This window comes from Hibiscus syriacus, unplaced genomic scaffold (genome assembly GCF_006381635.1).
Source record: "Hibiscus syriacus cultivar Baekdansim isolate YM2019G1 unplaced genomic scaffold, ASM638163v2 tig00110332_pilon, whole genome shotgun sequence".
In the NCBI taxonomy this organism is placed as follows: domain Eukaryota; kingdom Viridiplantae; phylum Streptophyta; class Magnoliopsida; order Malvales; family Malvaceae; genus Hibiscus; species Hibiscus syriacus.
The window spans coordinates 9,613,864-9,628,051 of NW_024062688.1; the positions used below are offsets into that span (position 1 = coordinate 9,613,864).

The window sequence follows — 14,188 nt, forward strand, 5'->3', positions numbered from 1 at the left end:
AATAAACACTATATTATGTAACTTTTAATTTTAAATACATAACTCGCTATCGATTAGCCAAATTGAGCTAAAATAATTTGTTGTGAGGGAATAGTTCGGGTACAAGTGTGAATGATACTTGAAATCCAATTAAAAAAAATGGCCAGACCTGATCTTAAAACTATTGTTGACCTTTAATATATGATGGTGCATATTCTTAAAAAACTATTTATATACCCCCATTTTTTATAATTTGTTGGTCCGATGCATTGTCTCTCGTAGTCGAATAATAAGCGGTTGATAGAATAAAGGAACCGTCTTGAAATGGTTTAATTCCATCAGTGAATTGTTCCCCAGTCATTGTCGATTGTTGCCTATATTATCAGTCGCCTAGTGGGGTTAGAAGCATTTTCCACAAGCCACAGGTGGTCAAAATTGATCGAAAGCTATAGCATCAACCCATATTTAGATGCCCATATATAGTTATAGTAGCAAGCTTTAAGGCATTTTGTGATTTGGGTTTTGATTTATTGTTTTTAATGGAAAATTTTCGTCTCCTTTTTTGGATTTCCTTGTTTGCTGAGAAGGATAAGAAGCAAAGAAAGAAAATGAGTACATTTTTTGGGGTTTTTCTTAATGAAGTTCTAATTTTTAAGTTGATATTGACATAAATTACTTTTTTATATGTTCAAGTTCAATTTGCAATGAATGATAGCCAGGAACATTTTTTAGGAAATAAAGTCCATGTTCTGTATTTTCTGTTTAGTAAGTAAGGAAATAAAGCCAACTGCAATCTAAGATCAAGAAGATGGTTTAATTCAAACAACAAACAAAGTAGAAGAAAATCAATCAATCTTTGCGGAGATCCATGTATTCCCGTTGGATCCCACCGGCATTTATGACAACAATTTCCAATTTGTCTCCCTGTTTGTTCATCACAAATTAAAAAGGTTAAAAGATTGAATTCACATTATGACCAAAATTCAACCAAGAGCAATAGGAAAACTAGTACAAGCCCTAGTGAAATTTATTATCAGCTTCAAACTCGAAGGGAGTACTAGTACATATGAGTTTACCAATAGGTTAAAAATCTCTATATAAACTACTAAAGTAGGTAAATGAACTAAACAGAAAATAATCAAAAGTAGGACCATACCTGGACAGGCAACAGGAGCGGGCTTGGAGATTTCAGTTGGTATCCAAGAATGGCATGATAAGTGTTGAACCCGAACTTGAGAACTATACCCAACCTTCTCATAGGAACCAATGGCATCGCATGTGAAGACACAACCCTTTCCTAATGGTTTAACATGAGACTATTCAATTTATATTCATAATAGAATGAAAGACTCAAAACTAACGACTAAGGCTCAAGGCAGGTTACTTTCGTTATCTATACCACCAAGACATTAAAAGAATAATAAGGACAGAAGCGCTTGTAATAAAGGGTGTTGGACAGCAGTTGAGCCATCGCCGGGCAGCTCATTTGCTTGTTGTGCTGATGCTGATAAATCTGTATTTTGAGAAGCACCGTTAAAATTATAAGTTTATTAAATCGGCTGTGGTAAATGTTTTAGCAGTATACAAGTCATGCTCTTGTTCTTAAAATTATAGCCACATCAAATTAAACAAGTGAAGCTAACATTCAATTTGATTTTTCCGTAAATTATTTTACTAAATACTAACACTCTTGTTTGTGCAAACAGAAGTGAAGCAAACATTCCAGTTTAAAACAAATATTCCATCATTTCAAAATTGGAAAGCTCACCAGGTGCCTAGCTGCCAAATGTTTTTGTAAAGCCTTCACATCAGCTTGAAATCCTGAGGATGCCATAACACATTATCTGCTCTGCAATGTATAAGTAATTGACACTAATTAAAATACATGATGAAGAAAGATCGAAAAATTCCAAAAAAAAAAAACAGGTAAATAGCTAGAGATTATATCCATTAACACTTAAAAATGCACCAACCATCAACACTAAAAATAACATACAATACCCGGTTTAGGACCGGCGTTCGAGCAGCTGCATCTCAATATGCTAATAAATGATCAACAGATACTATCTTGTGCCAAAAATAAAAGCTTCCTTCAATAAAAGCAATGGAAAGACTATTACTTTCGGAAGAAACTATTAGGTTCCGTCCCCTGCGAAGTTATTTTCTTCAAGTCAAATTTCTCGTTAATTTTCCCATTTTAAAAACAAGGGATTGGATTAAAGAACTTACAGTTTACAGATTTTTTAGTAGTCACGGGTAAGAATATGTAACCCGTCGACATCCTAGTGTCGGCAGCGATTACACAATAATCGGCGCCGGCAACTGCAACGCAAGATCTGCAATTAACACACACACACACACACGGAAAAAACATCAATAAAATTTAAAAATGGATTTTATTTGATGGAAGAAAAAGAATACCCTCCATTGTTGTCGTAAGGAGACCAATTATCCCGCTGCTTGGGCATGGTGAAAGGAGAGCAGAGGTCGATCGAAGCGAAAATAATCTGTGCAATTTGAGAGGCAATGCTCTTTATTCCGCAGATTTAGTTTTAACTTTTAAGTAGGAGTGTTTATGAGAGTGGAGCACTGCTCGGCTTCATTCTCGTTAAAATATTTTGTTGTTAAACTTAATTCGTTGTTAATTAAAATCGAGTTTCATTAAATTTGTTAAAATTTTACTCGATATCTTGATTAATTTTTTTATTAATTACTCATTAAGCTCATTAAACTAGTTGTTCGTTAAGCTCATCAAAAAATTTATTTTATTTTTTTAACTATAAGTAAAATCTATTAATACTATATAGAACTTATTATAAATATAAATTAATAAATTTAACCAAACATATCAAAAGAATGTATAAAACAAATTTAAAATCTAAATATCAAAATAACAATCTATTGGGATTTAATTTTGTGGTGTATTAAAATAATAATTAATAATTAGTAATTTAATATATTTAATTATCTATTAGAAAGTTATTAAATTAGTAATTTATCATTTTTTTATTATATATTAGTAAATTAGTAATTTTTTTAATACAATATTTTCTTTAAAAAAATTAATTAGTTGCTAGCGAACTTATCGAGCCAAATTGAACTTTGCCCTACTCAGCTTGTAAGGTCTCGAGTCGAACTCGAATTCGAGTCGAATCAACTCAAGTCGAGTTCAAATTGCTCACAAACTTCTCAATTTATTTAGCACCCCTAATTTTAACTTTGCCAACAAGAAAAATAAGTTCCAGTTCCGGGTTTGGGTTTGGTTACTAGGCTCATATAACCCAAAAGGTCATATATTTTTAATTTATGTTCGATTATGTCAAAATGATCCTCAATTATTTTTCATAAAATCAAAGTGATTACATATGACATCATATATCTTAGATACTCTCAACTATTTGATAATGACTATTCAAATTTTGAAGTCATTAGTATTCGAACTCGAAATTGTTAGGGATAATAATTATCCCTTTAACCACTGAGGTAACTTGATTCGTACAATACATGAAGAATTTTAAATTTGGGACTAGATTATCTTTTCCGACCAATATCATCATCTAAAAGATCATCATCAATATTTATTTATATAACATCGACATTTCAAACATTGGTATTAATATATTTGAATTAAAAGAGCATTAAGTCTCGATTTAGTATTAATATTAAGGTTTGGTAACGATACCATAAACGTAGTGACGATACTAAATTTGAATATCAATAAAAATTATACTGAAATCTAATTTAACTTAAAATATTGATGTTCATCACGATGATATTAGTATCTCCTATTGATTTGGTATCAATATCATCTATTTAATATTGACATCAATCCATTAAAATAATCAATTTAGCTTCTAAACATGCTTAAATCTAATTATTCTTTTTACATAAAAATTCAATCAAATTTTATTCAAATCATATATAGTATATCTCATGATTGATGACATTTCAATCCTACATGAAAGTATCAAATTTACCAAAAGTTTCACCCAATACAAATATTAAAATATATCCATATCATGATCTAAATCATCATTGCAAATTACCACTCACGTAACACTTAGTCATTCTAACCTTATCTTTCATACCTTCATGGACTTTGTACCATGAGACTTATGATTTATAGATAGAAAAATAAATTCCAAAGTATTTATCAAGTTCAATTTATGCATTTTCATTTAAAGACTTACCATAGCAAACACACTGCTGCATCGACAGACACACAGATGAAAGCTACACATCAACATTGAATAAATCGAACAATGATAGGTTGATGCATTGTAATAAGAAAATAATAATCAAACTTCGAAAACAATCTGTAGAGAAATGAAGTGAACTGGGTTACTATAGTTACAAGTATTTCTTTGCGGAGAGTTGCAAAAATTGTCAGATAGAAGCTGAACAATTTATACAAAAAATGGTACTGGAAAACTCCCCTCCCCTCTCCTCAGCTTCATCTTCTCCACATGGATCCCCATAAAACTGAAGGCCATCTCTTTGATCTTTCTTTCTTGCTTTGCTTGGGGTTTGTTTCTTTAAGCTTACAGGTGAAAGGTAAAACGCTAAAGAAAGAAAAAGAACGACACGGACTGGTATGATTTCTGAAACCAACTCACCCTACTAGACTCCAGTATTTACCTCCACATATGAGTTGCTTTCCTAGTTGACTCAGAAAACTACCAGTTCGGTTATTTTTGCAAGCAAGAAAGAACGATCAAAGAAAATAAAAAAGACTGGGAAATGAATTTTAGAGACAGCTTTTTTATACGGCAGATTTTGTTTTAGCTTTGCCAACAAGAAAATGAAATTTCCGTTTCGGGTTTGGGTTTGGGTCGGGTACAAGGCCCAATTAAGCCAAATGGTCATATAGTTCGAATTTGGGCCTGATTATGTCTTATTGGCCATTAATTAAACCATCATGTTGGATCTTATCCGCCAACATAACATAAAATACTATTAGGTAATAAACACATACAGCTGCCTTTTTTTATAGCAAGTTTTAGATTCTGTGTCAACGTTAGATCTATTTAGTAAAAAAAAAATGGTGAGTTGAAGAGTTTATTTTTTCATTTAAATTTTATTTTATATTTTTTTAAATTGAATTAAGTTCATAAAATTAAAATCGAGTTGAATTATTTAAGTTTATATTAAATTTAATTATAAATATTTATAATATTATGATTTTATTTGATTTAATTTAAACTATTTTATATAAACATATATAATACACATATATTCTTCATATTTTTGTGTGTAATATACATATATCATATAAAATTAAAGTATTCAATTCAAATTTAAATCTTTTTAAGTCGCATAAAATTTATTAAATTGCAAATCAGATCATTTTGAATAAAGTTTTTTTAAATCGGATCAAATAAAAAAATCATTCGAATCAAAATTCGAAACTTTGAAAACAATATGTAGAGATTTTTACAAGTATTTGTGTTTGTGGGGTTGCAAAAATGTCAGACAGAAGTTGAACAAAGCATAGATTAAAAAAAATAGATTCTGGGAAACTCCCCTCTCATTTGCTTCATCGTCTGCCTATGAATCCCCAAAAAACCGAAGGCCATCTCTTCTCTCACACATGATCTTGACCCACCGCCTGCCCAGATCCTCCATCCCCAACCTGACCCACCCTTTTCACTCCCCGAAATCCTCCTCTTCCGCTCCTCTTCCTCCGCCGATTCCCCCTCTGCTTCCGATTCAGATAACCACGACGACGCCACTACTGTCCCCTCCTTCCTCCGCCATCCTATCAACTACGAATCAGCCCATGGGCTACATTAATCCCGAGCCTCACATCTCCTCTCAGTCTACACCTTCAACGCCGACTCCCATTCCCTCATGATCCGCTGCATCACTGAACAGCGTTTAGCCACTCCAAATGAGATCCGTGCCGCCACGCCCCGCTCCTTCTCAAATCGTGGCGCTCCGTTTGGAAGGACCGTAACGAGGACACTGCTTACCTCACCGCTTGGAAGCGGATCCAAGACAAGCTCATCGCGCATGTGGACCCTAGTTCCGGTAACGAATTCCTTTGCTTCAAAAGCAATTCTAATCAATTCGTTTCCCATGTGAGTCAATGGCAAGAAATCATTATGAATTCCCATTGCGACGCCGATTTAAAACATTTAGGGCTTAAAGAAACAATTGAGAGAATCAAGCAAGTGTGGACTGTAGGTGCTAAGTTCTATGGAATTCCCGAGAGTTACATTAGGGTTTGTGTTGCCGCTTGCCATGTATGCAATGCTTCATCTGGGTCTTCTTCCAAGAGTAAACGGCGCCGTTTCGAGTACACGGAGTCTTTAGACGTGCCTGCAAAGGAGGTCTCATAAGCTGCGGCAACTGGCTGTAAAGCATAAGGTTGTGCTCTGTATCAGGCAGAAATATATTAGGTATAAACCTTTTATGGCTGAGGTTAAGGATTATGCTTGTCATAGAGCTGGGAAGCCTGCAGCTAAGAAGTCGAGGATTTGAAGAGAGAACCATATGCATCCAAGAGATGTGGGTGTGGATTTAGAATTAGGGCCATAGTGCCAATTTCCAATTATAACGAAAAGATAAGACATTTGTATATCAAGAAGAAGGGATGGCAGTGTTTAAGTTGTATGCAGTGCATTCTGGGCATGAGCCAGGGCCTGGATGGAAATGCAAGGATTATGCACCGTGTTGTTGGGCATAAGGGAGGGTTTTGATGGATCAAGATATGGTTTATGGGGCAAGTGAGTTTTTTGATAGTGAGGGGTTTGGATTGGCTGGAAAGGAAGGAGGAGAGTTGCGGCTAGCTGTTCTGCAGCAGGTGCAAGAGCTGAGAGCTGAAATTGGGTTGTTGGAGGGGAGAATTGATAATATCCTCATCAGTTACTGGGTTTGGTATCTAGGGAACTGTTTGATGTTTTGAGTAAAGTTAGAAGTATAGGAGAAGGAAGTCAAAAGTCAATTGGATTACTTTCAGACAAACCTCATTCAAATGACATGTTGGTAGGGGAGAATGATTTAGCTCACTGGAGTGATCACCACCATGATCGGCTATGCGGAGATGGAAAGGAGGAATGATTGAAGATGATGAAGACAGTTTTGGAAGGACACTTGGTGATGTTGTTCCTTGGGACCAAATGAGGGCAGATTGTAGTAGGAGTGAGAAAGATCTGATAAGTGAGCCCTGTAAGACAGATAAGTGTTGAAATGTAGTGATTTTGATGAGAAGAGCATTCTTGGCTGTGAGGATACTAAACTAACCAAGTCCATGAGACATGATGATGGTATAGTGACAGATGTAGGTCTTGTTGGCATTCAGGTTGATGGTTTCTACCATGAAAATCCTAAATGGTATGATTCTCCATGTGGTTTAGATTCCAGTACAGATTGTGGTGACAGTGGATTTCAACATGGGGAGATTGTGTAGAACCCTCAAGAGCTAGGTTTAATCCACTCTAACACGATCATGAATATATTGTTCCCTTCATCCCTTCTCCCTGCTGGAATTGGATTGTAGATTTATGTATACTGAAAATTGGAGCTTATTATCACATGCTTTAGGTGTCTTTGTTGTGTGTGATTTCTGTAAATTATAGCCACTTGGGCTAATCTGCACATACCTTATTTATATTTGTTAACCATGTTGACATACATGATTTTTAGCCTGGTTCTCTTAAATGGGCACCAGTGACTTTTTTTTGCCCTTTGTTTTGGTTTCTTATGTTCATAATTGTACTATATGTCTAATCTTTCCTGTGACTCTCATTATGACATGAAGGTGCCTTGTATTATTGGTCTGATCAAGCTGGTGTTTGTAATGATTCCCTTGTATTATTGGTCAAATTATCTGGATGGTTTCTAGGGGCTTCTTAATTTAATCTGTATGTTCCTTTTTATCCTACCTTCATTTGTGTGTTTTCTAGGTTCATCATGCATTCAATCATTCTATTTTGCGGCGCCATTGCTTGGAGAGCTTGAGATGAAGTTCAATCAAGGAACTTTATTCAACTAAGCCAGTATGTATACCTTGTTCTTTTCTCAGTGTAGTTATTATTATCGTTAGTTTTTTCTTTACATTGCTCTATTGTTGCATGACTATTTTTATGTTTCTTGTTTACTTCACATGATATGAGGAACCTAATAGTTGGTTTGTCCAGCTTGCTAGTGTATTATCATGACTCCGGTATTCTTACTTCCTCAAAGTCAGTCTTCAAATCCCTTTGTTTTAACGACTAATTATATAGTTTTTTGTTTTCAAATTTTCAAGTATACGTTTAGAGGAAAGTTCTGGCTACTTTTTCAGGTTGTTCTCTGCTACATCGTTGTACTGGATGAGTCTGTAGGGGTCCCAATATATCCTTTTTTAATTTTCAAATATAAATTTTGGAGGAAAGTTCTGGCTTCCTTTTATGCCGCCCTGTGATACACGGTTCTATTCAATGAGTTAGTGTAGGAATTGCGATTAATCTTTTCTTAATGCTTATTGTTTCTCAATTTGTTACCATTCAGTTTATTGACTTATTTCTGGTGTCTGCTTTTAAAATGTTCAAGACTTGCTTGCATCCCAATGTCTACCGTCTGCATGGGTTTCAGGTATATTCAAGATTGTGTCTGTAGGGATCCCAATAAATCCTTTTTAATTTTTCAAATATAAATTTGGGGGAAAGTTCTGGCTTCTTGTTATGTTGCCCTCTGATACATGGTTTTGTACTCAATGAGTCAATGTAGGAATTGCAATAATTTTTTTTTTTAATTCTTTTTTGTTTCTCAATTTGTCACCATGCTAAGTTCTTTCCTGGTGTCTGCATGGGTTTTATGGCGTATTCAAGATCGTGTCTCTTTTGATGAATTATAATTTACTGTCTGGTCCCCCTCCTTTCTTTTCCTTAGTAATAATATAATGATTGGTGGTTGCTTCTCATGATATAGTTTTACTGTTTCTAACAAGATGTCAAGATCAAGGCATTCCAGCTGATCCCTGAGTATGAGAGGAAATAAACCAGGATTGACCTGCTTATATATGAGTTTATAGTTGATCTGTACTTGTGTCTCTTGTCGTGTCTTTTGAATGGTATGACAATACTTCTCCATGGTTAAACTTTTACATGCAAGAATGATTACCTATCTTGGGATATGGTTGAATGCTTAATATTCAACATTTTTATACTGAAAGTATCAAAATATATTCAATGAGTCACAAGGACAGTTTATAATTGTGGGTTTGTATTGCTGTCAATACATGTTGCCAACCCTATTTTGATAAATACTTGTCGGTTCAGGTTGAAATTTATCCGAAGGATGTGTAATTGCACATTTTCTTTCTTTCTTTGTTATGTTCCAGCCAAATTGAGCCTTTACTGTATGAATATTTGGTTATATGCCAAAGGTGTCCACTGTTGCTAATGTCCTTAATGGTTTTGTGCACATAAACAATTGAAATTTACCAGAAATTATATCTTTTAAGCTGTGGTTATCAAACTGAGTAAATTACCCATTGTAGATATGATGCTTTATTCTTTAAGTGCTTAAAATAAGCTAAATATAATGGAAGGAAGAGAAATTGGTCACGTAAAGCTTAAAACATTGATTTCAGTTCTGATTATACACCTGTGTAGAAAGTTTGGGAAGCCTAAAGCTATTGACCAAACAAAATTATTGTATTTAGTTAGGTCTACAGTTTGGTGGTGAAGCTTTGAATGAACCATATTTAAAACTAAATTAATTCATTTCTAATGATGTGGTATCTTTTGGTGCGTAGAATTATTCCATGTCATATTAACCCTTTCTAATACCCAATTGTATCAGATGGATTGAAGAAGAGAAAATTCTGACTGGTAGTTTCTTCCCCTTGTGGTCATGTTTGTCTATGTTTTGAAATGTCAATCTATGCTGCAGGATCCATCATCCTGTATGAAATGGATTTGTTTCTGCTCTGGAGTTGGACTTAATTACTTCTTCCTACACTATTTTGGTTGTATTCTTCCTTTCATCGAGGTAAACTGCAATTTTAGTCAGGATTGGATTGCTCAGAATCTAGTTTCCATTTTCCAAAAAGTTGGACGGACACTAAATTTTAGGGCATGTAATTTAACTCGAAATAAATAGATTCTGATTTGATCCGATTCAATAAGGTCTTTTTTTTAATTAGATCGGGTTGGATCAGATTCAGGTAGAGGAAATATTTCGGGTTGAGTTTGGGTGAAGGGTATTTATTTTTTCATGTCAAATTGTCCAAATACCTGATCCGTTGATATCTCTATGCATAACCCTAAGATTACTTGTCAGTATCTTATAATATGAATATTGCACGCGCGGCTTCAACGAACTTGTTATAGTAGGTAACGTTCCTGAGCATATGGGATTCTCGAAAAAGCTATAAAAACAGGAGTCAGTGCTGCCGGCATCGGATCGGAATCATATGATAATAGGTAGTAAAAAAAAGGGTACGATTCATTAGATACTAGAACGAAAGTGCTAATCTGGACAACATAATGAAAAAGGTTAGGCTGATACCAAGGATAAAAAGTTCTAGCTAGAATTGGAAGGTGGAATCAAACTCTGGGAAGATATACGGAGACGAACTCCCGGGCCAACGCTTGAAGCTCGTGGTTTTCCATTCTTGAACACAAGGAATTGGAAAATTGGAGAGCTCCATGGAGATGTTGTGGTTCTGAACCAATTTTCGATCCCTGATGAAGATGGGGCGTTGTCGGCGAAGGGCAGAAGGGCTTCCGATTGCGGCAACAGACGTCGCAGTGTAGAAATATGGCCTGAATATGCGCTAACTCTGCTTGTAAATTTACAACCTACGTACAATCATTGCGTTGCATAAAATTAGAACTCTATTTATTAACCCAATACCACGAGTTACTTATACACCGAGAGAGACCAAGGATGCCGACAGTGGAACGTAGGATCCGGTTTGAAATTAAGATAACGCAATACTAAACAAAATTTTCTCAGCAAACAGCAGGCACGAGTCAAAATGAACCTTATAATATAATGCAAAACATATATTATACAATAAAAGAAATTAAAGAATTTTAATGTTAACGTATCAGATCGGATTCAAGCCTTCTCCTTAAGTGGCATCCTACCTCGCTTATTAAATTAACTATTTAACTTGTATGAATAAATTAACTTCTTATATCATTATCCCTAAATCATAAAAGAGTGGAAACGAGTGAATAAAGAAATATTAATTTAATGGTTAAATTATGAAAAAAGAAATTATCGCAAAGATTGTATCTCTTCGGAGAATTCAAAGTAGCTCAAATTTTCCATCCAACTACTTTCAAAAATAAAGATTCAACAAGAAGTCATTCTCTGTAATCTTTTATCCCATAATAAGATACTGTATTATACATATATATTATAATGGGTGAAGGAAGTTGACTATGCATTACGCTACACATGGTAGGACCCATAACCTTAATGCAAGAGAAATTCAATCTAGTAAAGATAAGACTAATAGTTTTTTAATGGGGAAATAAACCTTATAGTTACTTACTTCAAAGGCGCTACTTAAGATAACTCCATTTTACACTGTACAAACATGTATAAAATAAAAATGGCAAGACAAAGCACCAACAAAGTCAAACCCATACTATTGAATATTCTCGACTTTGTATACTTGCTTGCTGGCTCCGGCCAGCAGCCAGACCACTTTGTCATTCACTTGGCTCTGTGTCAACCGTAGTTAATTGTAGGACTTCTGTGCTATTTCAGTTGGGGGGGGGGGGAACTATAGTAGAGTAAACAATACCTTGGGTTGGGTAATAAAATATACATGCTCATTAAATTTAACGTTCAAGTATCACAGAAGCCAAGTTAATCGTACTCAGGCAAGGACTTTTACCGGGAAATTGCAGATTTTAAGTTGGGTTGTAGACATTTCTTAGGTGTTCAATAAGTTACAAATGCATCAACCTTGACTAACTACATTGTTTGCTTATACAATAATATTGTATTCAGCTGCCCTGCCTAAGTTTTACCGAATGAGCTACACCACCATCCAAGATACACGTTTGCATTAAAATCCTTAACTTTATATTAATTTAGCCTGAGATATGAAAGAGCTGGTTTTATACTAATTGAATTATTATGATTTTATATCGCGGATGTGGTTAGGGTATCACGTTGACTTAGAAAATGTTACCATACGACCATTATACTGTATTGAAACCATAATTTAACCTGTTTCTGGGTACAAGATTTTACTCAACTTGATATTAATTTAGTTTCATGGCTCATGCTGCCTGCTTGATTCAATGGAACTCTCAAGCCAAAAAGAGAAAAATGAAAATGGAAGAGAAATACATAACAAGATCTAACGCTAAAAGCAGAAAGATATTTTATCATCTCTTATCAAATTTTCCCAGAGAAATAATTAGATAAGAAGAGGGGAAAAAGAGAGGAGAGAATTGCAGGGGTGACCTGTTGTTGGGTTAAAGATATGGCCGACGCTGCCGTAAATGGGGTCTCGAACCCTGGCCAAAGCCTCTAACAGAGTGTAACAACCGCATCTAGGCGCTTGTGATCCGGTATTCCCTGCAGCATCTTGGAAGCATTGCTGGCACCGAAAACCTTGTGCACCGCCGCAAAGTGAGCCGTGCCTTGGTCTGAGCTAAAATATGGTGCGAATATGCACCCTTTCACGCATTTCCTCCGAAGGAATTGCAGGCGCCGCAAGGCCCCGTGCCTCCGTTATTCGCTGCATCATCATGTCTCTCGGGTTAGGTCGATCTCTAATATCTTGCTTTCTTTGCAGATATTATCTATGTTTTCCAGAAGAACAAGATAAACTAAGAGCGATATATCATATCATATCATATATGAGTCTTCTCAGAGAGTTGAAAAATGTTGAAAGCTCAAAAATATGCATAAAGAAAAGATGGGGACTCCCATCCCTTATATACATAGATTTCCTTGTATGTGATGAAAAATACATATATTATACAATTTGATATTAAATACAAACCTATATATGTGTGTGTGTGTGACATTTTCAATGGCTTTTGCTTGATTTCAGGAAAGAGTTCATATTTGTCAATGTATCAATTTACATGCATAATATATCAAACTCATATAAAACTGAATGGATGACACTTTTTTTAAGATTTATTGCCATCTATTTGTTAATTTAATCAAGATGTAAAGGTTATAAATATTTGGAGTTAATATGTAATTAAATGGAAGAATTTATATTCAATAAAGATGAAAGATTCTAATTAATGTGGGTGTAATATCATCTTTGAGATTTATTTTCCATAGGAAGTATAGTAAGATGGACTTAATATATGCTAACCATATTTTGCTTCAAAGCTTTTTATTAGTATTATGGAAAATTTATGCTGCTTGCGTGAAGCAAACATATAGATATACATTAGAAGCAGTAGTCGACACGTGCGAACCCCACGTGGGACAAACATCTTATGTAACACCTCTATCCCACATATTGCCCCGTATACGAGGTAGAAGTGTCACAACAATCGTATAAAACATATACTGTTCGAAAATCGATAAAACTTTGTTTTATTTAAAAATGACATTAAAATAAGTAATTGCATTTAAAATTATAGTATAAAATATTTAAAATACTATTCTTTTATCATATGGTCAAAAAAGAGTTCAGATAAATCAACGCATCAAAATAAAAATATAGACATGCCAACTATGAATATCAAAAGCATCATAAATATGTCATATTGATTCTGGATGTCTGAATTGATCTATCAAAATGTAGGATGTCCTGCCTAGCTCCCTACTTTACTGACGTCAGTTTCCCTACGTGTGAACCAATCACACGCTAAGTATTCTACTTAATAAGGCAACTTATGACATAAATAACAAATAAAATAAAAAAAATTATATATAATTATTTAAATAAATCATGCATAAAATAAAATAAAAACAATTATTAAAATCCTTTACTTTAAACTATGTATCAAATCAATACTTTTCTATTTTTAATTCGTATTGTTGCCCACTGTGTCATGAAAATATGGTACATGAGTCATATGAGTGAGGGTCCACTATAAACTATATTAGGTTACTCCACCTCATGTATCATAATGATACACGAGTCATATGAGTAACAATGTCGTATTATGTAACATATAAAATATCCTATAGATTGTACCAGATTACTCCACCTCGGTACCACTAAGGCACACGAGTCTTATGAGCAATCTATATTGGTGCATCTCGTAAGCTTGTACTTGTT

At 34.5% G+C, this 14,188-nt stretch overlaps 3 pseudogenes; 1 reads left to right on the forward strand and 2 right to left on the reverse strand.

The window, feature by feature from the left end:
* Positions 1 to 828: 828 nt before the first annotated feature.
* Positions 829 to 2,447, reverse strand: LOC120120126 (annotated as a pseudogene).
* Positions 2,448 to 5,457: 3,010 nt separating this feature from the next.
* LOC120119768 lies at positions 5,458 to 7,663 on the forward strand (annotated as a pseudogene).
* Positions 7,664 to 10,450: 2,787 nt separating this feature from the next.
* On the reverse strand, positions 10,451 to 13,419 carry LOC120120127 (annotated as a pseudogene).
* Between the last annotated feature and the right edge of the window lie 769 nt (positions 13,420 to 14,188).